The sequence below is a fragment of the Sorghum bicolor genome, chromosome 10 (genome assembly GCF_000003195.3).
Source record: "Sorghum bicolor cultivar BTx623 chromosome 10, Sorghum_bicolor_NCBIv3, whole genome shotgun sequence".
NCBI classification, from domain to species: Eukaryota; Viridiplantae; Streptophyta; class Magnoliopsida; order Poales; family Poaceae; genus Sorghum; species Sorghum bicolor.
The window spans coordinates 43,365,955-43,392,825 of record NC_012879.2 but is presented as its reverse complement, the minus strand read 5'-3'; the positions used below and the strand labels follow the sequence as shown (position 1 = coordinate 43,392,825).

At 41.7% G+C, this 26,871-nt stretch overlaps 3 long non-coding RNA genes and 1 pseudogene across 3 annotated transcripts; 3 read left to right on the top strand and 1 right to left on the bottom strand.

The window, feature by feature from the left end:
- Positions 1,008 to 2,593, top strand: LOC110430845. Its single transcript, XR_002448235.1, has 3 exons — positions 1,008 to 1,065; positions 1,308 to 1,428; positions 2,031 to 2,593. It is a non-coding gene; the product is annotated as an uncharacterized LOC110430845 (long non-coding RNA).
- Positions 5,739 to 8,779, top strand: LOC110431013. The gene is made up of 2 exons (XR_002448477.1): positions 5,739 to 6,931; positions 8,420 to 8,779. It is a non-coding gene; the product is annotated as an uncharacterized LOC110431013 (long non-coding RNA).
- On the bottom strand, positions 10,846 to 15,260 carry LOC8073066 (annotated as a pseudogene).
- Positions 15,834 to 19,171, top strand: LOC110431012. Its single transcript, XR_002448476.1, has 4 exons — positions 15,834 to 16,032; positions 17,215 to 17,282; positions 18,560 to 18,705; positions 18,814 to 19,171. It is a non-coding gene; the product is annotated as an uncharacterized LOC110431012 (long non-coding RNA).

The following is a 26,871-nucleotide window of genomic DNA, read 5'->3' as shown; positions in this document are numbered from 1 at the left end:
CACGTCCAACGACGATCCGCGGCGGTGGAGCAGTGCGAGGTCCGCGCCGGGGCGATCGCCGTCGTCGCGCTCAGGGTCCGCGGCTGCGGCCGGTTCGGCGCGTGCTGCTCGCGGAGGCCCGTTCGGCGTGTTCGGATCGCGATCGTGACGGAGGCGACCGTGACGGAGGCGATCGTGACTCCAGGCGATCGTGAGGAGGGGTTCCCGTGAAAAAAAACAACGAAACGGTGGGATGCTGCGGGCGTTTAAGTGTAAATATTTCCCACCTCTCTCAGCAGCCATCAGATCACGATCCTAGAGTCCACGTCCTAGTTTACATGTTTACATGGGAACCTTGGTTTGCACACGATCCGTTATATATATATATATAAATGTATAATGCTATAATCTATAGTATTTTCGCACATTTAAGCTCAAAACATGTAAAAAACTGGCATTTCAATTAAAAGTCTATATTCTAGAAAGTAAATATTAGTTTAAAGTTGCTGACTTGCAGTATGATTGGCTATATTTTAAGCCTATAAATTCAACTTCGTGAAAGTAGGAATAGCCGAGTTTGAAATTCTGCTCCGCCACTGGCTGGCCCTCGTTGCAACGGTGGCCGTCCTTTCCTCCTCCACGGCCCCCTCGCGGCCGGCTGTGTGCTGCACACTGCCGTGGCGATGGTGCCCCATTGTGCGGTGCAGCGGCGCGAGCGGCCACCGCGGGGCGCTGGTGGACGTCCTCTGCCGCGGCGCGTCAATGGCGCGAGGAGCAGCGGCGGCGTCACGGCGCGGGCGGCAGCGTCGTGGTTGGGACGCCGAGGTATTCCCCTAGCCCCTCCCTAGAACCCTCCTCTTCCTTCTTCTATTGTGTTGCATCGCATCTGAATCCGATGGATTCTGCGGTGGTGTTGTCATACGGATCTCTTCCATGGACGAGCTCCATTCTCTAGGTTTCATTTTTGCTACCTGAGCAGACTGAAATTGAGTGTGCTGATGTGCTCGAATTATTATTTTTTGTTCAGTCAAATTTGATTGGGTTTTGGATCAACTGTATTTGGGGCTAACCAAGATTTGCCGACAGGTGCCCTCTCCTTCTCTCTCTCCTTCCCTACACTCCCTCACCTCACTGATTCCACTTCCCTGTGATCGAACGTAACTTACCTCTATTCAGTTAATGAAAGTGGTGGATTCCAACATGTCTGGATGAAGAATATATTGATACTGTGTGGTCTGCTAATACAACTCACGTGTACTTTATGCATGGTATTTACAGGCTGCATATGCATTTATTTATTTATTTATTGAATATATGTGTGTGCTCAGGAGCCACTGCTATTGATTTTCATGTCACTATGAGGAAGGGGTCATTAAATGCTGCTTGCTCGGTTTTGAAGCTATTGTTGCCCTCTCTTCCATGCATATGCCGTGGTAGCACCTTGCCAATGTAAGTTATCTTCATCTTGCATATAACCGTTTAGGCGTTTACTTTTGGTATTTATAGGATATATATTTCCCACTCAGATAACCTAAAGATGCGATGAGCTATAGTCTATCTCTAGGTCCATGTGATTTGAAACATGGCTTTTATTGTAGTGAGATGTGCGAATTTACTTGCGACTGCTGAAACAAAAATTGAGGCAGTGCGTTAAACAACTTCAAAGTGTATAGTTCATATGGAGTGTACATGATGGTCTATCTATTCTGGAATTTTTTTTGGGGTGCTGTGTAGATCTCATGATAGATTTTTTACATGGTCACAATGGCCATTGCTAGATTATCAATTTAGGGTTACCATTAATATACAGGTGATCGTACACTATTTTAACATGTTCGATAGATCCTAATAAAGATTTTTTTCTCCTCATTGGATCACTGCGCACCATATCTTATAGGAGTTGCTTAGCCAGTGCAGGCCATCTCCTTGTTGCTGGCTAAGCTGGTAAGACACTCAGCACCATATCCTGTTGTATATGCTGGTCCTTAAGTAATTAACATATCAACATTCTAGATATATGCTTGTCTCTAAGAATAGCTCTTTGCATGCAGTGCCCTGCAGCTTATATGGTGGTTGGTTTGTCATACAGTTATTCATGTCCATCTATCTTTGAAACATATGGTTCCTATCTGATGGCTGCACGGAAACACAGACAATTTAGTATGGGGTAGGTACATTCATTTTTTTAGAATTGGAGGCCTTTTATTTTCTTGCATACCTCATGATTTTTGTTTACTATCCAAAAATGATGAACAGTTTCTTTTGTGAGCCAATTCACATTCTGCAGGCTTCTTTCCTTGTCTCAGGAATGCACTGATTCTGGTAAGTTCAGATAGGTGCAGTACATGCATCGGGAATTTGGTTTCAACATCTTTGGAACTTAGCTTTTCAAAATCTTTGCAGACCGTAATTTGGTTTTGTCATCTGCTATTTTTATTGTTTTTCCACCCTCGTTCAGCCTATGACGAAAATTTTGAACCCATTGCTAAACAATATGATCTGATATTTATTCGCATATGAGGTACTGGGCTTATATCATACAATTTTTGAGTGTAACTCCGCTGCCGTCATGCTTAAAAGTTCAGAGTTAATAAATAAATGATGATTCATATGTTTCTGAGGCTTAAAAAGCTTATTTTTAATGAAAAAATAATAACTTTTTTGGTAAGGCGACAAAATGTCGTCTGTCATTTTTTTATTCTCTCTTTCCTTATTCAGCCTATGATGAAAAATTTTTACCCATTGCTAAAGGATATGATCTGATGTCCATTCGCTTGTGAGGTACTGGGCATGCCTTTCACTTATTTACTCTTACAAACCTAAGGTTACTCATGCACAGGGGAGATGTACACGTCGCCCCTAAATCTCCCATTGGTCCACCTCAGCGCAACCTCCTCCTCCTTCCTCCTTCCTCTCGGGGTGGCGGTGTGGTGGGTGGCAGCAGCATTTACCTCTACAAGCCAGAATCTCACCGCCACAGGCGAAGCTATACACGTCACCCCAAAATATTCCATTGGTCCACCTCAGTGCTGCCTCACCTCCTCCCCCTCCCATTGGTCCACCTCAGCCAGCATGCCTTTAAGCTCCAAGTTGGTAGACAAATGATGAGTGGTATGTTTTTGAGGCTTCAAAAAAATCCTATCTTCAATGAAAATAAAAAGGATAGCTTTTTCATTACGGTACTAGAATTTTTTTCAATGTCGTCAGCTAATTGTACCATATGAGGGAAACTAATTGTACCATATGAGGGAAACTGATGAGGCCAACTTTGAAATACATGGCAGTTTGGAGATCACTCCAAACGGCTATACTTATTGTATTTAATGCACAATACTGCATTGATACTGCACCTATATGGACAAGTTCGTTGATTATGTGTTGTACACTTTCATTATTGTTTCCCTTCAAGTTCTGGAGCTTATTGTCGTGTATATGTTAGCAAATCTTGCTGGTTTCATGCCATCGAATGACATTTGCTCGATGAATTTGGGAAGGGAGGCCTTATCAAGAAACCATATTTTTTATTTCATCGGTGTATACTTTATTTTATTTTTTGTATCTACATCAACACTTGATCTGGGTAGTAGATTATTCTAATAAAGTAATAAAAGACCTGGTGAGTTAGCCATAGTATCATATATCTCAATGTTTGGTCACAGTTGTTTATGTGTTGCTGAGTGATGCAAGCTGTCATCTACCTCTTCCATCAGATTGCCTGCAGATTGTACTGCAGGTACCTTTGTTTAGGAAATAGCTGAACCAAAGTATCTGCTTGTGTTCTAAAATATAAGAGCGGATGTTGATTAGCCTAATTTATTTAACAGTCCCTCTGAGGCCTTATGCTTATTTTCCAAAATATCACGCTATCTGCACAATGGATCCTTCAAAGTTTAATATCCTATAGATTAGTTACTTTCATTTATTCATGCAGTATTGATTTGGATTCGTTGTTGCTTAAGTCATTGTTGTGGTTATCTTTTGCGATAGTTATAAAGAGATCAAGGGCAGCCAGTACTTCTATGGAGATGGCAACCTTTAAAGAAACTTAATATCAGTTTCGCCGTGTATATATGACATATAAAGGAAAGTTAAAAACATGTAGTATTAGCAGCCTGTATGTGCACAGCTATATTCATGCTGCCTATGTCCATGTGCTCCTTCTACTTGCATAGATCTGTGCCTGCGGATATGTTATTTTCATTAAATCCACTATTTCTATCTCAAATATTTTTTGTTTTCTTTTTTCCTTTCCCTTCAGAAACACGCGAAACTTCGGTTCTCTGCATTTTTTCCTGCCTTAATTTGCTTTTACTCCCTATGACACTAACCCTTTTCTTCATACCACAACAGATTTGACATGTACCTTGCATACTCCCTAGGCTGCTAACCCTTTTCCTACTGCTATAGAATGGAGCAGCAAGATCGGTCCTGCATTTGCAACATGAACATGGTCATACTCAGTGCATAGAACAACTCGCGGTTCACCTTGATAGGTTCAACCTGTGTATATGACAATGCCTTCTGAACTAGACATGGCAGCCCGCTTATAAAATTTCAAATGCTATTGTCCCAGTGTATATTATGTGAAGCACCTATACTCAGCTATGTATACCTACATTTTGCACATGTGCCATGTATAGGAACTGCTATAGGTCCTTCCATAGTGAGCTAAAATCATATATGTTAACTTCTTTTGTAACCAGAGTTTATCCAGTATTATATAATATACTACTTACTGTTTTGATCCCCAATCGGCACGCAGGGCGTGCCATTCCTACTAGTTCCTAACCATTTTCATCCAACTAGGGTCCTCAGACCTTGCTACCGCACACCACGACGAAATCCACGAGCAGTACTATGCTTACGCAGGTAACGAAACACAATTTCGGACCAAAACGCATACAACTAGTGCTATATTACATACTAACACAATTCTGTTAGTCAACAGGTTACAACGACGAGGCGACTTCGCAGCCATGAGGTATGCCATCTATAAAGTCCATTTAAATAGCCACCATATTGCAATAAAATATAGACCCCAAAGTTATAGAACATGTTTTGGTCTGCCCAAATATTGATACAGATTCATCGCTGGACTTTGTATGATGTTACTGCATCTATATCCAATTCCGAAAGAGCCCGTAGCCCACTTACTACTGACTTTGTATGATATTTCTAGCAAACACTTTGTGATGTTTTTGTATAGTTGGTTTGAGAGAGGCCACAGTCTGCTCCCTACTAATCTTGTATGATGTTACTGCCCAATGCTTTGCCGCTTTTATATAAACAGCGAACCTTACCATCTACGAAGCTTGGTAACCACCAAGACTCTAGATCATATGTAATATTTTGTATGGGTACCTACGCTTGCTACACTGTACTTCAGCATGTCAAAAAATTTATATTTCCCACATTCACAACTATCATGTATTCCAGGTCTCTTACCACTCGCGCGCAGGGGCGCGCGTTTGCCACTAGTAGCTATTTATTGGTTGGTCCTTTTTTAATCAAGGGTGCTCATGATTGTTTTGGTGAGAACCTGTATCCTCTTGTTGAACAGCTGGAGCGTGAGCAGGCTGCCAAGGTGACTGTTGTGCTTCTGGAGATGGACCAGATGGAGGTTCTCCACCTGCTGGAGTTGCCAGATGCTCTCAGGCAATGGTTGCTGAAGCCATGGAGGTCCTACGTTCTGCCCAGCATCTCCAGCAGAGCAATGCCCCACCCCCCCCCCCCCCCCCCACCCCACCTCCAGCTGAATTTGATGATTTGCAAACTGCTGGCAACTTTTGCTTGATACCTGTCCTTAACTAGAGTGTGATGACTTTGTTTACTTGGTCAGTTGGAGTTTTAGCTGCTTTATAATTAGCTTACCTCTGGTCAGAAACAGAAACTACTTCTCTTAAGACATGATTGCCTAACATTATGTTTGATTCTGCATGGCAAAACTTCTTGGTGGGGGTTGATTCTCTGAATAGCTATGTTACACGGATACTCCAAGGGAGGTGACGTATCCGTATCCGATACTCGTCGGATACGCGGATACGGATACTCGGATACACCATTTTAGTGGATTTTCTTTTGAGAAAGTGTGTATCCGCGTATCCGATACGTATTGTATCGGATACTCGTATCCGTACTCGTGTAACGTAGCTGAATAGTATGTTCCCAAATTTCCAATGCCTGATGGATATTTATGGGTAGCCATGGAACTACACAAATATAGGTTCATATGGCCTGCATTTTTACCTCTCTGCATGAAACATTGGGCATGAGTTGAAAAAAAAATAAAACTTGCAAGTTTTGATTCCAATTTGAAGAGACATGTACTTTATGATTTGAAGAGGCATATATGTAGAAACTATAGAGCTAGCTGAGGTCATTTCAGGTTTTAAGGCATTCAAATGTGTTAGATTTCTTAAAGAATACATTTTACACCCCCTGTTTAGTATATTATTTGTAGATTTCAATGAAATCCTATTTCCTGCTAGAACTACAGAGATCATTATTTTTTCTGCTATAACACTATTTTTTATGGGTCAACAATAAGAACTATGCTCGAGTGTAAGCCAAAACGTTTTATAATTTGGAATGGACAGCGAGCTGAGGTACACGATATAAACTGACTCAAATACTCTATCGATAAGGCAAAGCTTTGACTTTATATAGAAATGACACAACAGTGACAAATGGAAAATGACTAAAATGTATCTCAATGCGAGTAATTAATGTAAGCAAGTGTCAGATCTTGCTTATTGAACAAACTGTTATTATACTTTTGAGCTTATTCTCAGACAAGCATGTGGCAAACAAGACATCATTAACCCATTTCAAACGTGAAAAGATTCATTGGTCGATTTGCTCCAGCATGCGGCACACAGGGTGGGCAACACAGCAACATCTTTAGATGGACTCATCAGTCATCAAACGCGAGCCAAGCTCCAAACGCGACAAGGTAATTTCAGCTCCTCTCCTATCCTCTGTTTTTGCCTATCTGAAATTAGTGCTCTCTGAAATTGGGTGTTCTGTCACTTCAGTAATGTTTCTGGTAGAAACTATGTGGTAGCTGATGTCAAAGTAGTGTGATACATGTCTGTATTTTGAAAGCTACCTCTGTGGCCAAAAATAGAACCTCATGAGCACGCAGGGGTATTTAAGCTGTGACAAGGATAACTCTGGTTATCTTGTTTTTGCATTTCATAGAACATACACATTTTTATGCTGCTGTATCCTGGTGAATAGTTGCAGGCATATAATTTTGTCAAATTACAATTACAGTGTATCCCTATTCATTATATAACTAGCGTTTTTATTAAATTGTTTCTATCGGTGTGGGCCTTGTTTAGTTCCTAAAAAATTTTGCAAATAGTTTCAAATTCCCCGTCACATCGAATCTTGCGGCACATGCATGGAGTATTAAATATAAATAAAAATAATAACTAATTGCATAGTTTATCTATAATTTGCGAGACGAATCTTTTGAGCCTAGTTATTAGTACATGATTGGACAATATTTGTCAAATACAAACGAAAGTGCTACTATTCCTATTTTGCAAAATTTTTTGGAAGTAAACAAGGCCGTGGTATCTAAAAGTACAGCTTTTGAAATATGGCTTTTTTCATCTTAAAATGAGGAAAGTTCAGTTATGTGTCAATCACCATATTTTTCCTCATGCCATTGGACTGTCATATGCATGTTACCAATAATATATTTCAGTTGAATCATTTGTGTTTCCACATCAGATATATGTTGATCTTATAGTGGCACAAAAGATTAACGTGAATTATTTCTAGGTTGGACCATTAGTGTTCTTATTGTGTTATGTCTGGGATGATGTTTGTCTGTTATTTAACTAAATTAATGTTTAAAGCTATTTTTTGTTAATACAGCATGCTCTTATTTAGATTATTCTTGTGTCCTCAGCTTAGCATACCACATTTTCCCCCCTCATGTAGGCATTCTTTATTTGAGACATATCCTGTTAGCCTATGATGAACTGGCATGTGTCCTAGTGATAATAGGTGGTGGTCAAATTTTTTTGAAAAAGAGATGGTTGCAGTTGAATTCTATACATGCTGGAGCATAGGAGAGGGGAGTAGTAGAGGGGTAGTAGGAGAGCATAGGAGAGGAGAGTAGGGGAGGAGAGGAGACGTGTCACAAAAAAAAGCAACTGGTGCTTGCCAAAAAAATTTGAGCAGCTGCTGCCAAACATAGAGTAGAGGAAAGCAAGGAGCATTTAGCAGTTACTATAGCAGTAACTATATGTGATACTTCTTGTGATAACTCTTACCATTCTGTGTTTGTTTGCATATATATATATATATATATATATATATATATATATATATATATATATGAGCAAGCTAAAAATGTCCTCTCTGAGGCACTGGAACACGTCATTGCTAAACCCATCCACAAGAACCTCAGCAATTTGGGTTCCAGACTCGACGGCTTTGGTGAGCAGCTCGGTGACGTGGTGAAGAAGCTGGACAAGGTGATGCAGAAGCTGGACAGCATGGCTCCAAAGCCTAACTGATAGCTAACTAGCTATGGCAGCAAGGACTTCTGGTGATATAGCTAACGCAGGGGATGACTTTTGGATGTTGTGGCTTTTGGGGACTCTATGGCAGCAGGGACAATTCAAACTAGTGGTGATGTGTGCATCTGGTGATGATGATGGGTATTATGGACACCAAACTATGCCAGTGATGATGTTGTGATGTATATATTATGATATGTATGGAAACCTAGCTAAATGCATGGTTGTGGCTATATGCATCTATCTTTATGATATCTCTTTTAGTGTTTGTATGAGTCGTGTATTATTGTATGTTGTGGTGATCGGCGAGGTATGGTCTCTGAGGGGGTACGGACATGTGGGCCACAGATTAGGGGGTGGTTGGGACTGCTTCACAAACTCTGCTCCAGAAACTCTACTGTGGAGCAGCTCTACCAAAAACTAGAGTTTGTGGAGTACCTCTTTAGGTGCTCTCACAACTCCACCCTTTTTCCTCGAACTGAGTGCGTGGAGCTGAAACCGTTTGGCTAAAAAACATGGAGCAGAGCTGAAAAACGTGGAGCACGTGGAGCAGAGTAGTCTTAAACACCCTCTTAGTTTGTAGGAGCCCCTAGTCATTGAGCTGTACTTACAAATAAAATTACTAGAGGCAATTGGTGATTGAGCCGGTCCTACTACAAATCGAGCTATTTGTAGGGGTGACTCGTCGCACCAGACGCCCTCACTGTAGGGGGCCGGTCCAGTCGCCTCTAAAAAAAATTAGAGTGCCTGAGTCTAGGAACTCTGTTGGCTGGCCACATATGTGGATCCGCCCCTATAAAATCAATTACTATTTGATACTGCACTGTATTATACTCTATTTTCGATTGAATTGAAACAATGTGCATTCAATTAGTAACTAAAATAAAAGTCCACCTTTTTAAAAATTTTAAAAAAGGTGTCCAGCTCATGGCTACTTAAGTGTGCGCATTTAACTTTAAGCGAGATGGACGCAGTGATCTTATTTACTGCCGAAAAAATAAAATATAATTTAGTAGTCAAAATAAAGTTCAAGATGTAAGTGCACTCTGATTATTACATGCATACTTATAAGCAAGTACCGTGGGGGTCAATTAACATCCCTTACATGCTTATGCTAGCTCCAAATAAACAGACAAGAGTCTAAATATATTTGATACAACGCAGCCACTTATATCAACTTTTTTCAAATAATCCCCATATCCAGCATGGCGTGTATGGGAAATAGGTTCTGACGCCCACTGGTATATTTATACGTGAGCCTAACTGTTGAAACTTTGAGGTATTCAAATTATAAGATATTGTCCCATATCGTAAGGAGAAGAAGACAATCTCTTTAAGGATGAAATCCGACAAAATCAACAGGGTAGTGCCCGTCTGCTTCAGTGAGCTTATTATCTTTGGCTTCATCGAGGACAATGTCAGCATTGTCAAAGTCCCATTCATCATCGTCGCCATGTGCATCAGCAGGTGGTACTTCCTCATTGTTATTATAGTTGCGGATGACCCTCCATACATCATTATCATCAGCAAAGTCGTTGTGATTGTGAAGAAGATGACGTGTATTTGCAAACAGCGGTGGAAGGCTGATGGTAGTCTTCAACACCCACTCCATGTGAATCATGTGACCATTTTCTTCTTGTTCCTTAAGAATCCAGACTCGAAACTGGGGGCAGCGACCGCAGTTGATCCAATACAGTAGCGCAAAGCACACCCCTTTCTCTGATTTTCCCAAATAAAAGGTAGCATTCTCACCAAGTTTGCCGCCTGTTGCCGGAGGTTTGATCATTTGGTAATTGTCTTTGGACAAGGCTATCCTGCAATTAATTAAGGGTACAAAAAGCATGCACTACAGGAGGCAGCTGCTTTGCCGAGTGCCTGCGGCACTCGGCAAAGGCACTATTGCACTCGGCAAAGGCTTTGCAGAGTGCCGCACTCGGCAAAGGCCCCTCGCCAAAATTTGCGTCGGTAAAGAGCTCTTTGCCGAGTGTCATTTGTCGAGCACTCGGCAAAGGCTTTGCCGAGTACTCTCGCGGCTCTCGGCAAAGAAAAGGCACCGTCACGGCAGTTCCACCGCTAACGGTGGCTTTGCCGAGTGTCTTCCATCAAGACACTCGGCAAAGAAAACAATTTTTTTAAAAAAAATTCTTTACCTAGTGTCTTTCTATAAAACACTCGGCAAAGAAATGATTTTTTTTAAAACAATCTTTGCCGAGTGCCTCCTATAGGGCACTCGGCAAAGAAATTTTCTTTTTTTAAAAAAAAGGGCTTTGCCAAGTGCATGATCTTTAGCACTCAGCAAAGCTGGAAATTTTTTCAAAAAAAATTTGTGTGAGTGCAAGCGTTGTAGCATTCATATCATATTGAAGACCACCCTAACACAAGCGGAGGACTGATTTCATCAGAAGCTGGCTGGGCTCAATATCTTAGGCTGCACAAAAACAAAAAAACAAGACACCAATATCTTACTACAGCAATTAAACTCCTTTTCTCGACACTTGAACAATTTAACTAAGACATTTAAGCTTCCACCGTTTCAGTAGGAGCCTTGATCAAAAGACCCTTTGTCGGCTTAGCCAAAAGGTCGGTGGACTCCAGGAACGGGGTCTTCATATACTTAGTCTCAGTGCAGAACTCAGGAGTAAGGAAGCCATAGGTCTTCATCAGACAATCAAACGTTGTCTGCAATTCACAAAGATGTGAGCGTGACAATAAGCTATTGAGTTTCTCACACTAACAAAAATGAAATAGACAGTCTACATCCATAGATTCACTAGAGCTATACTCAAATAGGGATCAAGTGATTAGCTATACAGTACATTTAGGGATCAACTGATCAAATAATCGTAAACAACCTAGAGTTCATTGGAAAAGTTAGGTAGCTTCTTACAAACAGAAATTACATTCGCCAGACATGGAACAAAATATGGAATGGCTGGATAAAGTACAAAATTTGTGTATGAATATAACAGGGCAGGTTTTCCATTGGCCAGACATGGAAGAAATCTGTGCACAATTCAATATACAGATTGCACAGAACAAGAAACATAAGCACAAGAAACACAACTCTGTATCAGTCATTTACTGCTTTCAACACCATATGCCATAAGTAGTGTTATGTTAAGCAATAAATAACAACTGCAAGAGTGCAGGACTGGGCAGATCGAGCCAGCCCTGTTCCATGATGTCACTGGACAGAAATGATTTTCAGTGTTGTAAATTGATGTTCATATATGTGAAGGTGAGGCACGCGTAGCAGATGTACAATTAATGGAATTTGTGCTGAATCACCTTATTACGGTTCTATTTAACAAACCATAGGAAAGAAAGTTATAAATAACACAGAGCCCAAATAGTAACAACCAAAATTAGTTTGAACAGAAGACTAATCTAGGTGAACTACACTAGTTAACTTCACAGTTACAAGATGTGCAAATCACCTAACTTTCAACGCCCAGTATACAGAGCAACAAAGCCATCAATGAGCAAGCAATACAGGATTAGGCAAAGATCTAAGCTGGTATACCTTGACGAAGTTACCCAGTGTCTTGGTGAAGCCACGGGACGAGGTGAAGACGTCCTCAATTCCAGCGAACTGGAGGACCTTCTTGGGGACACAGGCGGCGACGATCCCAGACCCCGTGGGCACCGGCACCATGCGCACGGTGACGGAGCCGCACTTGACGGTGACCTTGCAGGGCACGGTGTGGGGCTGTCCGATTTGTTCCCCCAGTACCTCCTCCTGACGGGCACCCTGAGAGGCACGACCGAGAGCTTGGCGAGGATGATGGCGCCACGGATGGCCGTAGCGACCTCCTCGGCGCACTTGACGCCGAGCCCGACGTGTCCATCGCCTCGCCGACGACGTCGAACGCCTTGAACCGGGTGCGCTGCACGGGCGTGATCTTCGTCACCTCATCCTTGAGCCCCGGGACGAGCTGCTCCACGATCTGGTGCTCCTTGACGGGGAGCAAGTGCAGGTGTGGCGCGTTGGGAGCGGTGTGCTGGGGAGCGGCGGCGGCGCGAAGGGTTTGGGAGGGCGGAGGCGTGGAAGCTGGCGGCGGATTATATACAACCTGAGAAGATGGGGTTAGGGTTTGAGGAATGAGGAGTTGGGCTGGGCCGTGAGATTGTGTGGATGGGCTCTTTGCCGAGTGTCTTGATCTGACACTCGGCAAAGATATTTTTTAATTTCTTTGCCAAGTGCCAGATCCAGGGCACTCGGCAAAGATTTTTTTAATTTTTTAAAAATAATTTTTAAAAATTATTCTAAAAATACTTTGATTTAAACAAAATTTAGAAAAAATGGCATATTTTTTAATCTTTTTTATATTTATTTAACTTATTTCATTTAATTGTATTTTTCTAACAAATTCAATGGAATGAAATTATTTAAGAAATATAGCAAAAATTTATAAAAGTGTATCAAATTGAATATGTAGTTGCAGGTACTATAGTAGAGTTACAGAAAAAAAATTTGAGCACAAAAATAAAAAAAAATTAAAACTTTGCCGAGTGTAAGATAAGGAGCACTCGGCAAAGAAAATTTAAAAAAATAAAAAAAATCTTTGCCGAGTGCTGGAGAGTGGGCACTCGGCAAAGAAATTATGTAGAAAAAAAGAAAAATATTTGCCGAGTGCCGCACCCTCTAGCTCTCGGCAAAGCCAATTTTTAATTTTTTTAATTTTTCTTTGTTTTATTAAAAATAACAAACTTTATTCTTTGCCGAGTGCCTTGCAGCATGGCACTCAGTAAAGGCACTATGCATACTTGTTTGCTAAGGGCCTACCCAAGGCACTCGACAAAGTTTTTTTTGCCTCAAGACTTTTTGTGTTGACTTTGCACATTATTTTAAAGTGTATGTTAAAATTTTGCACAATTCTCGATATTATATATATATATTAAATTTATTTTGATTAAATGTATTTCTCCCAAAAATACAATATTGAACTACAGGTGCTTCCAATCATAGAATTTGATGATTGAAAAAATGATATTCACAATACTTATTATAGTTTGAGACCATTTCCAGAAGCACGCCTAAAATTTCAAACGTCTTATACACGAAATATGGCGATAAAGTTGCGAGAGAAATGTATTTTAATTATATAAATTATAAATGAAGTCCGAAAATCTTAAAACCTGGCGACACATCTCGACATCACATGAGGAGGCTATGATAAAAAATTAAGAACATTTCGCAAAAGTTGTCACATACGATAGTTATAAACCTACACCTCTCACTTCATCTCATATGTGATCACATGGGTGTAGATTTATAACTAACTTATGTGACAATTTTTGTGAAACGTTCCCCAATTTTTATCATAGAATCTACATGTGATGTAAAGACATGTCGCCAAGTTTTATGTTTTTCGAACTTCATTTGTAATTTATATAATTAAAATGCATTTCTTCCGCAACTTTGTCGCCATATTTCATGTACAAGACGTTCGAAATTTCAGGCATGCTCCTCGAAATGGTCTCAAACTATAATAAGTATTGTGAATATCATTTTTCCAATCAACTAATTCCACTACTAGAAATGTGTTCATCAATGACGAATCACTAATGACGCTTACTATTTTTGTCACAGATTTAGGTCATTCGATGATGAAATTAGTAGCTTCGTCATGGTTGACAAGTGGCGGAGCTTTGGCACGAAGAACAGTGACGAAAATGAAAACAACGTCATTGATCATCAAAACTAAATCGTCATAGATTGTTGGCAATAGTGGGTCCCACGGGCATGACGTGGCACCATGGTGGCACCTGTTGGTCCCACGTCGTGACGTGGCATCGTGGTCGCCCGAGTGGGTCCCCACCGGCGGGTCCCACCGTCATGACGTGGCGTTGTGGTCCCACCGATGGGTCCCACCCTGTTGACTGCTGCCTGGAGTTCTCCTCTGGTTTTTATTTTATTTGGCAAAAAAACAAGCTCCATGGGAGCTTGAATCCCACGACCTATTGCTGCAAGCACAGGTGAGTTACCACCAGACCACTCACTCAGTTGTGCTATAGTCTTGTATGTTGCTTTATTTGTTTATTTATTAAACCGAACTCCCTCTTTTATTTCCCAAAAAAATTAAAAATCCTCCACAAGAAGGTTTGAACCTACAACCTGTTCATTTAGAGGGTGGTACCTTTACCACCAGACCAATGAAGTTTTTTTTGTTTCTATAACACATGTTTGTTTATTTATGCACAGATTTTTTTAATCCATCCGACTTAATGGGCTCTATACCCATGATCTGTCGTCACTTTTACGTATACACGAGGTGCAGAGAAACCATCGCGCAAGTTCGTTCTTGGCGGCTACGTGCCAGGTGATCACCGTCGACGTGTGCATCCCTAGCAGGTGATCCTCAAGCATCCTCACATGCGTCCCTAGGTGATCGTCACGTGCGTCCCATCTGATCGTCGTTGTGCGTTCCCAGGTGATCGACATCGTGCGGCCTAGCTTTGAATCCTCACCATGCGTCCTCAGGTATTCTTCTTGTATATGTCGATCACCTGGGAACGCACAACGACGATCAGATGGGACGCACGTGACGATCACCTAGGGACGCACGTGTGTGTGTATATATATATATATATATATATATATATATATATATATATATATATATATATATATATTTGGTTTGAATTTTTTTGCATATATACATATATGTAACGGCAGGCGTGCGTGGGAGTTGCTGCAGCAGCAAGCGTGAGGTGGACATAGCAGCACGTGTAGAGGTGCATCGGGTAGCCGCAGCACGCGTGTGATAGAGGTGTGGTGACGCGACTTATGCGGCGTTGAAGGTTCGATTGTGGTGGACGGTGGTTTTGTCTCTTTTTTTATTGAATCCTTAAAAAATCATAGTAAATAGAAAAATTATAAAAGTAGAAAATCTAATTTTGTTGAACTCCACATGAGTAGATCTATATAGTGAACATATAATATGGTATAGTTTAATACAAACTTTTTGTTGTAGTTTTAGGTCTATGATTTTTTATAATTAATTTGAATAATTCATATCAACAGCTTTTATGATCCAAATGTGATGAAATTATTATAGTGAGCTAATTATTGCATGCTTAAATTATAGTAAAAATTCATATTTATTGGATCATGTATAACTTAATTTCAATATTGACAGCCTCTAGCTTTTTTTCTAAATATAAAAAAGAAAAATGAAAATTTGGATACTAGCAGTGCTGGTTTTTTTCTGAATATAAAAAAGAAAAATGAAAATTTGGATACTAGCATTGCTGGCAGTGGCACAGGTCACTTCGCAAAACCTTGCACGCTAGCAGGCCGCCAGCCCGCAGCCCACACCAACCCCACCTCCTAATTAAACCCTACCTGCCTCCGGGAAGCATCTCCTAAACCACCCACCCTCTGCTCTTCCCAACCGCCCCGAACCCTAGCCTCCCTTCCGCGCCGCCGCAACCCCGCGCCGCCGGTCCGGATCTCTTGGGCTCGCGTGCGGCGGGGATCCGTCCAGGCTTGGATTGATTTCTCCTCTGCGCGGTAAATAATCCTAATCCCATTTTTTTACTCGGTTAAATCGCTGTTGTTGGTCCACTGGATCGTTCGCTCCGATGCTGCCGCTCAAATCCGATTGTTTGTTTCTCTGGATTCCGTAGAGTTCGTCGGGTATTTGCTTGCTTGCTTGCTGTGTGAAATCTCATAAGCCATTGCAATATCAAACGAAACAACATCTTTCAATGTCCGCCTAAATATCTGGGTCTAGCTAAAATCTCTCTCTCTCTAATGTTTCAAGAATATGGTAATATCACCATCTAAGAATACTGTACTTCCCTTCGATGTTGAGTTTCAGTAGAGGTTCTGCTTAAAGTCAATTTTCTTTTAGCACTGGCGTGTCTATAACTGTCCAAACCAGTGTACTTGCCCCCATTTTTTCACTTCTGCATATAATGATATGCAGTATTCCTGCGTGCTCGAGAAAAAAAAGAATAATCTGCTTACAAAATATGCAAATATCATTTACATTGTCACATATAGTATAGTTTTTTAGTGCTATGTTCAAATTGGTCTTCGTGTGTACAAGGAGCATGTAGTAAGTAGGGAAGATCATACATTGACCAAGAGAGCATGGGATAGATAAGAGTCTGGGATAGCTAAGCTTGAAGCTGCGTACAATCTTCTTTTTGGGGATTTGTTTGTTTAGATCTAGGACAACTTGGACAGCCTGATCTCAATCTCACACCAAACAAAGCCCCCTTTCCAAAGAGGTTTATGTGATAGAACTCGAGAAAGCTGATAATGCACTGGGAACCACAAAATTTAACAGCTTGGCTTCACTATGAATGCTTAATTTTTTTTATTGGTTGGCCAATTATATATAAATTCATTGCTATCTGAAGTACCGGTCAGACTAGGGATTATCCAACCTTTGGCATGTTTCAGATCAGCATGCAGGACAACTTTGCACTGGATGATTTTGGTCACCGGATGGTTTTCTTATTAGGGGATTTGTTAGTGGATCCTTTAAAACTTGTAATCAACCTGTAATATGTGTTTTCAGCACCTTTTTCTTTCTTAATTAGTTGAAAGGCAGGGCTCCTGCCATCTCTCTCTCATCCCCCCACCCCAAAAAAAACTTCGTATTCAGTCTCCTGACTCAAGTCATGCTTCCTGAAACTTGATGATTATTTGGTTGTAGTAATGTGCTATTTTTCATGGTTACAGGAGGCTCCAGCCTTCGATCTACTGCCTCAAAAAGAGTAGGGAGATAAGACAATGTTGCAGTGCAAACGGTATATTGTTAAACACACATTATACTTCATTTGTGCTACATCAATTGTAATCTGGAAACTATATCAGTTAGTTGAAATGTGCAGTATCTTGCTTACATATGCAGACTGCATCAGCTCCTGGACCGACAAAGGCAAAATGCAGCCGCTCATTAACCAAAATACTAACAGAGCAGCATCAAGCCATTAGCAGCTAGGCAGTTAATATAGACTACCAAGTATATAAAGCACCTGGCAGCGCATATAATATATGTGCCTATATACCATCTTGAATGTGTAATATACACATTCTGAATATATATGTGTACGTTATTACTCATACTACAATCTACATATTCAATATATTTTCTCTATGTTCAAAATTTTTCATGTGCCTCCCTATGCGCGCGATGGCGCGCGCCCTGCACTAGTATGTTAAAACTCTAGTCATCTCTGTGGGGTGATGTACCTTTGTTATCTGTTGGTCGATATAATTTAGTTTGCATTGGATGCTGATGATGTTAGTGCAGTGACTTGTTCATCCTATAATATATTTATTTGCAATTTGAGTGTACAATATTTACACTGTTGCTTTTCTTTATGTTTTTTTCTTCTGGAACATGCAAGAGAGCTATGTTTCATTATATTAAGAAGGAATATTTATGGCTTCTTTGAGTATGTTCTTTAGCTTTGAATGGTCGCACAGATACATTGGTTGATTTAGGGCTTGTTTGAATGAGTTTCAGATTCTTAAAAACCAGTTTTGCCTCTAGTTTCTAAAATCTAGATCCTGAGCAAAAACTGGTGGGGGTATTTGGATCCCCTAGTTGAATCTAGCTTCATTTATTGCTTAAAAGGTCACAAGAAACTGGCAAAAGCTGGGTATCAACAGCTTCTTGGTTTTTAAGAATCTAGCAAAAATTGACACAAGAAACTGGGCAAAAACTAGCCTGTTTGGATCCTACCCAGTTTTCAAAAACCAGATTTTTAAAAACTGGAGGGATCCAAACCGGACCTTAGCTGTTTAGTGATAATCTTGGATTGCTGATAAGGCTAAGCAAATATTATGGATATATGTGCTTTAATGTGGATAAAAAATTTGCATACAGTGCCTTTGTTGAATGAGTTGTTTGTCTAATATCTGTGCTGTGAACAATGTTGTTTTGAATGCAAAAGCTTTAAGCTACGCTCAACTGTCTGTGTGACTGACCTTTAATAATATGCACTGCTGATGTATTATGTTGCTTATTGATTTTCTGTGATTCCTTGCTAACTGAAAATCTGTTATTTTTTTTATGCAGGATACAACCATGGATATCACTCAGGTTCTACTAGCTGCTCAATCTCTAGATGCTAACCTTCGAACAGTAGCAGAAAGCAACCTCACATAGTTCCAGGAGGAGAAGCTTTAAGCTACGCTCAACTGTCTATGTGACTCACATTTGATGTAAACCTTGTTATAAAAAAAGACATGTTGTAATTTATTCATTTCAAATCAATGTTTGTTCCAATCTATGTGTACTATCACTATTGATTATACTTTTATTCTGTACAGGTACTACTTTCTCAACTTGGGTAGTAGCAACAATAAGGTCATAAGGTCTGAAGCTTTCTCTACAAGTACCTGCACATGATTTTGTTGTGATCTTAGTGGCAAATTGCTGTGATCTTCACTAAATAGAAATGACAGTGATGTTGCTGGTGGTTGCCTGTGGCCCTAGTTTAGTAGTGTTGTTGTGAATTTGGTTGAGTTGTGAGTCAAGTACTGATGTCCCTAGTTATCATGCTACTGATGTCAAGTTAGTTGTGAGTCAAGTACTGATGTAAGTGAGTTATGCAATAACTTATGTTGCCACTTTGTGGAATCTTTTAGTCATTTCAATGTTATTAAAAAAATGCATGTTTCATTCCTATGATGAAGAGTTCACTTCTGTGATGATTTTATTTTATGTTCTGTGACGATCGCATAATATGATCTGTGACGAAAACGAGAACAAATCACAGGATGCCACGTGGACCCATTTAAAAATGATATGTGGCAGCCAACAAAGTCGACACGTGTCACACGCCACGTCAGCAAGTAGCCATGTCAGCACGACACGTGTCGTTTGCCACGTCAGCATGACTCGTGTCAGGTGCCACGTCAGCGTGACACGTGTCGGGCTCCACGTCAGCACAACACGTGTCATGCCACGTCAGCAGACATGTCAGCTGACAGCGTGGCAAACGCCGTCTGTTAAGCTAACGGGACATCATGTTATGACGAAAGGAACGTACATCTATGACAAAAATATTTTGTCATAGAATGGATTCACTTCTATGACGGTACATATTTCGTCATAGATTGCATGCACATCTATGACGAAATTATGCATTTCGTCACGGTAGTCAATCTATGACGCTCATTCCATGACGAACGACTTTTCGTCACAAATTCGTCATAGATGAAGTTTAGTGACGATTTTGGGGTTTTCTGTGACGAAAGTGGAACGTCATTTATGAGCAGATGCCTAGTAGTGTTCTATGATTGGATGCACCTGTAGTTCAATACTGTATTTTTGGAAGAAATACGTTTAAGCGAAATAAATTAAATATATATAGGAAATATATCGAGAATTGTGCCAAATTTTAATATATACTTCAAAATAAAGTGCAAAGTACGTACAAAAAGTTTAGAGACAAAAACATAAAAAATAAAAAAAATCTTTGCCGAGCGCCAAATTTGACACTCGGCAAAGAGCCTCTTTGCCGAGTGTCTTCAAGTGACACTCGGCAAAGCCTGACGGTGTGTACCACCGTTAGCCTTTGCCGAGTGACATGCTTTGCCGAGTGCAGCTCTCGGCAAAGAGCCTCTTTGCCGAGTGCCCGAGTTTTGGCACTCGGCAAAGCATATGACACTCGGCAAAGTTCGGATTTCCTGTAGTGATGAATATATATGCATATGCCTAATTAGTGATTGAGCAAATATATTTGCATGCATACATGTAGTTGTACAATAATGATGATGATGATAGATGAAACGACTAGTAGCTAGCTAGTACGTCATGACAGAATCATTTTGACAGTGCACATAGAGAGCTCCCCGAAAATAGACGACCTTGCGGCAATCCCAGCAATCGGATTGCAGCATATCGGCCATGGTCCCGGCAGGCTCCCCTGGCGGACCTAGGACCTCTCCTCCCACCTCCATCTCCTCGACGAGAATACATGGGTTCTGAATGTAGATGGCGGCCATTCTTGCTCCTCAATGTCGATGGTGATGCTTTCCCGATTGGCCAGACCATGGGCAAGTGAGGGGATAAGAAATACCTCAAAGTGCTGCGCCGACTCCACCATAGGATCGTACACAAGGTAAAAGCTTGAATCCAACAAGTGGTGGTTGTCCTTCTCCTGATCCTGATCCGTCGCGGTCCCGGCCCAGACCCTGAGCCCACCAAGCATGTCGTCAATGGATGGTTCCGGAGAGGTAGGCAAGTTGGCCCATTGGCGTGTGGCAGGGTTCACCACCATGTCATACAGCAAGAGTAGACCATTGCAGTGATCCTCCACTTCGAGAATCATGTAATGTTCCAAGAAGTCAAGGCAGCCGCCGGGGATTCGACGCGCTGCCGAAGCAGGGCGTGCGAAGAGATAGGTCAGCTGCTCGAAGCAGTCGAGGCAGGTGCAGTAGAAGGCGTCGAGGCGGAGAGGGAGGAGGTCAACACGCAGCAGGCGGCGGGCGTCGATGATGGAGCACCAGTGCTTGCGGACGCAGCGTGATGCCGCCAGGCTGCTGGGCGGGAGGCGGCCCAAGACATCGGCGAGCATGTCGTCGGGTAGCTGCTCCATATATAATCTTATAATAATTAGCTTACTGTATGATGAATCGGCGGCGCGGATCGGATCAGATCGGATCAGATGCAGGAGATTCGGATGGTGGTGGTGGACCGGACCGGCCGTGGAGCTGGACGTACGGGAGGTACGACGACGGTGGCGACAGGTCAGAGTATATGCATATGATGGTGATGTGGTGGTGGAATCGAAATCGATCATACAATGAATAGATTGGAGTCGGAGTCGGAGTCGGAGTCGGAGTCGGATGGATTATTAGTAGGTGAAGCGGGGCGGGAGGAGGAGGGTATGGTGGTGGTGGTGATCGATGATGGCCGATGGGTGCGATGCAGCCGGAAACTGATGATGACTGGTCGTATCGGATGGGAGGGTAATAAGGCTAGTTGTGTCGATCTGCATGCTTGTGCGGCTGCATGTCTTCATCGTTTTCTCGATGAATGATGATGATGCATGCAAATACGGAACGACCTGCTCCTAAGTGTGTCCGGACGCACCTCCGACAAACCTCCCGATACCGATTCGATCTCCATCAATTCAAACTCGACCTCAGTCGCTTGCGCCCGCGAGTCCTTCCGCCGCGCTCGTGGACGGCAGGTCCTTCCGCCGCACCGCCCGTCCTACAGAGCCGCCGCGCTCCCGTCCTACAGATCCACCGCCGCGTTTGTTTCAGCAGCGGCCACAGCAGCCACCGCGTGGTGTGCCCAGATCCGCTCCCCTCTGACATCGTGCCCACATGTCTCGTCTCCAATCGATCATGGAGTTCCCTGCGGGGTGTTGACACCGTGTTTTGACACGAGTCAGGAACGTTAATGAAGCTTGGATCGGCAGATGGAAAAGTAATGACTGGCTAATAGAAAAGTTGTCGATGGCCTATGATATCGATGATAAGGCCTCGGGAGGGAGATATGATTAAATCTGGGAACAGTGGTTGATCGGAACCGATAGTCGATGTTGACGATTGCCGATGGAGGATGAAGATGCCGATGATGGTGCACGGAGACGTGGGAGTCGTCAGCAGGAATAATGGTGGTGTGCCGATCGTCCAAGATAGATAAATTATTGTTTTCTATAATTATTAGAGTTTATTTTATGTACGAGTTCTATTTAATTTGGAATTAGAATCCTAGTCGTATCTGGTTGTAACTCTTTAAGACAGAGTATAAATATAGGCCTAGTAGCGATGTAAGAGGACAATCCAATCAATCATACACAAAGTTCTTATATCTATTTTCGCATCTACTTTCGACGACTTCGTCAGCTCGCATATTTTCTTTTACTTACGAGTTTTTAAGAATTATTCGAGTCATACTCAACGAGTTCTCGAGTTCCGCGTGAACATATACATGTGAAGGGTTCGGTTCGACCCGCTTGCGAAGCCGATCCGCACCTGAAATTAGCTTGTGGACCGATTCGGGTCGACCCGAAGCAGAATAGGAGCAAAAGGGTCGTGACCCTATCGACCCCCGGTGAACCTCGGGTCGACCCTTCGACTCGCCTCCTCCTCCTCTGGTAACCCCTTCCACCGCCTCCTCCTCCTCCTCCTCCACTTCCCTTACCCTACCTTAGATTTCGCGCACGAGTACAAGATCTGCCACTAAACGCTGCACCGAGAGGCTCATCTGGCGATTTGGACGGGCTCGCCTCGGCCGCTCCGCGCTTGTGCGGTAGGTGGAGTGCGGGTGCAGGAAGCCTCGCCAAACCTAGCGCTGCCGACTGCCGAGCTGGGTTGGGGCGTGAGGAGTCGACGGGAAGACAAGGGTGAGGCTCCTTCCTCGCTCACCTTGCCCTGATTGAATTGCTATGATTTTTTGTTCATTTGTGATTTGCTTCCAGGGTGATTTTCCTCTGGCCACTAGCGACTAGATGATGGATCCCTACTCGCTAGTAAGTTGAATCTGGCCTACATCTGCTCTGCATCCAAACCAAATCTGGATTGTACTCTGCACTGTAATTTGGCTTTTTTTTAAGTAAGATTAATTTGGCTTTACTTAGGTCCAGTTCACCTTTTTCTGTGCAAAGAGTGAAAACGATGTGCCAATAGTCCAAGAAGATCTGTTCACTGTTAGTAACTTCCCCCCTTCTACTGAAAGTCTGAAAAGAGAAGGAAACAAAATGGTAGAGAAAAACAAAGTTGGTGAATTCATTCATTCAGATGAAGCCTGGTTAGCTATTCTCTTTGTTTCAGAAAAAAAGAAATAAAATGAAATGGTGGTTGAAATATAGTTTTAGAAAGCAGAGGTGAGCAAAACCAAGATTTCTACTGCCTAATAAAACTGTGAAGAGATCACGGTTTTAGCAATGGCATGGCCATGATGTTCAGAACTAGTGCAGACGTGAGGTGCACACTTGACAATGCATCATATGATTGATTTGCTGAAGCACCATCTTGTGCAACAGAAATTGATACCAGTGCAGGGAGAGCTGCTTCACCATCGATGTGCTGGACATGTCATAAATCTTATTGTGAAAGATGGGCTCAAGTTTGTTGAACCGATTGTTGACAACATCCGTGAAAGCATCAAGTACCTTCGCTCTTCAACTTCTAGAAAACAAATGTTCAGAGAAATAATTGCACGAGAAGGCATTACATGTAAGAAAAAGCCATCACTAGATGTGATCACACGTTGGAACTCAACATATTTGATGCTTAAAACAGCCCTTAAATTTAGGAAAGCATTTGAGGTGCTAGAATCAGAGGACCAAAAGTACACATATTTACCCTCCCCTGAAGAATGGAAAAGTGTTGCTGTACTTTGTAACCTGCTAAAGGTGTTCAAGAAGGCAACTAAAGTTATTTCAGGCACTAACTACCCTACCACAAATCTCTATTTTCATCACATGTGGAAGATCAAGATGGATTTGGAAGAAGAGTTAAAAACTGCTGAGCTTGAGTTACAAACTACTGAGCAAGAAGATAATTATAGCTCTGAAGTTCCTATGCCAGATCAAGCCAAGTTAAGCTTCCTAAAGGAGATGATCAAGGTACTAAAGGAGATGAAGAAGAAGTTCAGCAAATATTGGAACAAGTCACACATAATACTATGTGTTCCTGTGGTTTTTGACCCAAGGTTCAAACTGAAATTTGTTGACTTTGTTTTCAGCAAGGCCTTTCCTAAGACAGGAAAGGAAAAGATTGATAGACTACAAAAACTAGTCCATGGGCTGTTTTCAGCATACACCTCTCAACAAGAAACCCCAAGTGCAGCATCTACACAACAAATACCCAGAGTTTGTTCAGTGAATAATGACCCATGGGCGGAATGGTATAAAAAAGTCAGAGATGATCTTCGAACTCAGAGAAGCACGGAGCTTGATAGGTATTTGGATGAGGACCCAATTCAAGCTGAAGAGTTTGACATAATAAATTGGTGGATGGGTAATGCGACAAAGTATCCGACCCTTTCTTGTATAGCCCGAGATTTGTTTGCTGTTCCAGCCACGTCTGTACCTTCAAAATCAGCTTTTAGCATGGCAAGAAGATCCATAAATGATTTTCGAAGTAGCCTAACCCTGAGACAGTAGAAGCACTTATATGCACCCAAGACTGGTATAGGGCAGAAGGTAAAACCTCTTTTCGGTGATATACATAGTTTCAACACATTTTTAATTAATCCTTCATCTACTGCAACTTAAACTTTGCAAATTGGTATATAGGTTCGGCACAATTTTCTACCGCAGCAGTTGATGGTTTCATTATGGAAGAGAATGAACCATGAAATTCACAGGTAATATGCTTGTATTCTACTCATTTCATTGACAACTTTGTAATTATTTGAAACTGAGCATAATAGTATAGTAAATTATTTTGATAGCAAGAACAGTTTGGATTCTGTCAGTTGCTGATTGGAATCTTGGATGGGAGTAGTAAGAGTCTGATTTGCTATTGGACTCCATGTGAAGAAAGGATTCTGTCAGTTTTAATCTTGGATGGGAGTAGTAAGAGTCTGATTTGTTAAGTGCAGCGCAGTGCTGTTTACTCTCTAGCTAGTAGGGTGTCAATACTTAAGTCATGCATGTAGCAGCAAAATCAGTCATCCTCTTTGTATGCTTCCCAATCAACAGCGATACTGCCACTTCCTATTGTGTCTACCTATTGTCAGAGAACATATCTCTAGTATTATTTTCAACATAAATATATACTTTGGATCTAGACAGATTTTTAGTTATATATATGATAAATTAATAATAATATAAGAGCTGATGCTAAAAAGGAGAATCCACAAGTGCTACTGATTGTTTGTTGGTCTTCTTGTAACTTAATTTTAGACAGCAGGCAAAACCATAAATGTTTGTTGCTTATTGATCTTTCTGTAACTTAATTTTTATGATGTTCTTTGCAGGTGTTACCGATTAGAGTGATTTCTAGTTGCAGTCGATGATTTGGTTATGGAAGAGGATCAAGCATGAAGTTCATAGCTCCTATGACAAATTGGCCACAATTGCAGTTCATTTACTTTTCCTGTATGGTTGCTGAATTTTGGAAACTTGTTATGTTGCTTCTTTATTGTGCATATACAGGTGAAATTGAGCATTTTCAGTTTCACATACAACTAATTTTTGGTTGATGGCTTGGTACTAATTTTTGCTTCTTTATTATGATACTTAGTTAGTACCATAATAATTATTATGGTACTAACTAAGTATCATTAGATTCCTTCTTAATTATATTTTTATAGTATACTCATTTTACGTTACAAATCTTAGTATTTTTCTCTATAATTTTGGTCAAACGTGAAAATGTTTTGACTCTCCAAAATTCTTGGAATGGCTTATAATTTGGGATTGGGGGAGTATTAGTTTGACAAGATTTTGTATTCTGTATTTTTTTTCTTCCAAAAAGTATGGATCACGCGCTTGTACGTGAGCAACAGCGACACATACATATGTGGGCTGGCCGTGGACTGTGATTTGGTATATACGTTGGCTGCGTGGACTGTGATTCGATATATACATGGGCTGGCCGTGTGATACATGGGTTGACCGTGGATAACCGCGGTTCATGCGGGGCAGGCACTTCGCGGTTCAGGTTCGATCCGTGAACCTTCTTTGTGTTAGATGGAGCAGAGGGTCATGGATAGGAGCGCTCCGAACCGGCCCCTTTGCAGGTATAAACACCTCTTGGCCGTGACATCCAGCGCATCGCTGTTGTCGGGACCAAAGTGTTCGAGTTATCACCTTTGTCGATTGCAAGGTCAAATCGGCTGGCACGCCTTAACGTTGAATTGGGTATTAGCCCTTTGTGTTTGCAGATCTACTTTTGCACCAACACATCTTTTGGCACGCCTAGTGGGACCAATCTATCATCAAGATCAAGATGTCTACTACTGAGTTCGACACAGAAAACATCATTGCTGTAACCGAGGCTGATCTCAGGGATGAGCAGAAGCAGGCTATGGCAAGAGCTATGGAAGAATACAAGCAGCTCTGCTTGAAATCCTTCAGTGTCAATAGGAGCGGTGAAGTAATCCAGAAGCAAGACCTGCCGATGCCTCGGCAGATCACTTTTGAAGCCAATCCTGGTAAATTGCAAGATATGGTTGATAACGCTATTAATCGTGCTTTGATCAACCAATCCAGTGTGCTGTCCAATACTGTTTTCAACGCTGTGGCTAGAACTTTCAAAGAAGGACAGGCACCACCGTTATACATGGGCCCGGCCTATCATCAGCCACGGTTGTCATCGGTTACTGCTACATCGGCTCCTCCGGCCGTTGTGGGTACGGAAGCTACTTCTCCACCAAGCACATTAGGGATGACTAATGGGCAATCTACACCGATGAGA